We start from the raw sequence: 2,415 nt of genomic DNA, 5'->3' as shown, positions 1-2,415 counted from the left end.
CGGAATTTAGGTGGAAAAGGGGTATTACAGTGTTATGCAGTGTTATGTAGGGCTCAATCCAATTAGGTGCGATTGGCGAGTAGCGAGTTTGTTTCTTGAAACTCGCACACTTCGCAGCGAAGCACGCTCCCAAGAATTCTCCAATCCAATTAAAAATGCCTATTCGCACTACTCGCAGTGGAGGGCTGCGAACTGACTGCCCAATGAGATTTGCAAGAAATGCATGAAAATGTGGGAAGACCGCAAAAATTTATAATTTCGTTAGCAGGACCGTATAGAAGGCTGTTTGTGGGCATTAGGAAGGTACTGTAGGTTTTTAAATGGTGTCAAATGGCTGATTTGTGTTTTTTTTCTTTTTAAATGCAAGAAAATTATAAAAAAAAAAACTTTTTTCGTTTAATCTCAAATGACAAACGAAAAATGCAGAAAAAAAAAGTAGCAAAAAAGGGTGATTTTTGGGGTACTTTGACGGCGCCTTGAAAAAAAAAATATTAAAAAGAAAATCTTTTTCAACTAAAAAATTATTGTAATTAAATTTGGGGTGCCTAAACTAACGAAAAAGTTGATTTGGGTGTAATTTGAGGAAATTTTTTTACCCAAAAAAATGACATGTAGTGGTGTCCAAGGGCTTCAGCACAGTATCCCAACATTTTAACCTTAAAATAAAGATTTTCCTTTCCATCTCTCACCCTCAGGGAGGTGCGAATGGAAAGTTGCGAATTCAGTCTTATCTTACTAAAATAACACGATTTTCACAAGATCCATCTTATGACTCATCGAAAATCAGGCAATCGGCCCGAAATCGTGCAGGTGTATGGCCAGCTATAGGTGTGCCGTCGGCATATGTAACTCTGGCAACTCTCCCAAGAGGCGGTTCTCTTCCATGCATATGCCTAGTTGCGACCCAGAAATGGTCATTTCATGGACGATGATAAATGGCCAAGATCTTTTTGACATTAATTTAAAACTTTTCTTTAAAATTCTGGCTTCGATTCTTTTATAGTACTGGAACAAATTTAAGCACAGATGGGAAACACAAATTAGGGAAATGCAAGAGCAGGGCAAAACGTCAATACTACAGTGATAAATACGTCTTTCACACAACTGTGTAATGACTTTGACAAAATTTGGTATGGGATTAAAGAATGCAAATGGTGTGCGCCCCCTAATTGTGATGTTACCAGAATACAGGAGTACAACCTTCTCTTCGGCCTTATTCCCAAACACTGGCACTTCCTAAACCATTTCACTGCTGCCAGAGCCTTCTTCTCTACATATTATCTGTTCCTCACCCTTATTTCCATTCCTCCCTTTGCTGATACATGATGCAAGCAACACTGTGTACTTGAAAAACGAATCACTTCTAAGTTCCCTCCTCCCATCTCTCACAGGAACTTCCAAACAAACTCTGCACTAGTGCTGCTGCCTTCTCTGCACACACACGCCACCTCCTGACTGTGTCCTACAATTACACATTCCCACACAGAAATGTAATGTGGGATAAATGTGATTGTCATAACGTCATGAGTGGAAACTTTGTATTTTTTTTTAACCATAAAAATGTCGCCTAGCATATGTGCCTCAATCTAGTTACTGCACTGCCCTTACCCTGTGTAATCAATATGCCAGCTCATATTGATAGTAATAAATGGAAACTGGCAGGCAATTCATGTTTTCTGTAGATCTGTATTAAGATCAATGTGTTTCAATAGACATATACATGAAAACAAGACAAAACCGAGATTCCCTACTTATATAAAAAAGGATGTTTTCATGATTTAACAGCAGCCACTTAAACTATAAGATTCCAGGTGCCAGGACCAGCCATTCATCTGTCTCAGTACGTCATTGTATATAATATGTAACACAGGCCAGCTGTGCATTACATGCTGGTACTTTATTAATTAATATTACTTCTTATGTATTATGAGGACTGGTATATACCTATGTGCTATAGGCTCTGCATGGCTTACAGCTCAATGTCTTTAGACTACACACGGTATGACTTTTATGAGCGATTTGAACGATATCGTTTATATCATTCACTTTTTTGCAGTCACCAACCTGACAACGACCAACGATGCACGTTCCCGCATGAACGATAACGATATCTATTCATCTATTTCATGCACGCAGGCCAACTTGGACGATTTTGTAAAGATTTGCCTGTAAAAAGATAGCTTCACTGAAATATCTATCATAGATAACTATCAGTGTGTATAACCAAAATCGTTTGCCCTGCACTACAGAAAGTTGGAGGGAAATGTATCAACAATATCTATGGTTGTTCAAGTTGTTCCATGTGTATACAGCATTAGCTACATGACCACACACAACCCTTTCAGGTCCCCAGATCAGATTACTAGCGTCATCTAGTAATGGGCAGGCCCAGCATTGTATCCTGGCTATATACAC

This window comes from Taudactylus pleione, unplaced genomic scaffold (genome assembly GCF_031769625.1).
Source record: "Taudactylus pleione unplaced genomic scaffold, aTauple2 ptg000169l, whole genome shotgun sequence".
In the NCBI taxonomy this organism is placed as follows: domain Eukaryota; kingdom Metazoa; phylum Chordata; class Amphibia; order Anura; family Myobatrachidae; genus Taudactylus; species Taudactylus pleione.
Note: the sequence above shows the minus strand (reverse complement) of the source record.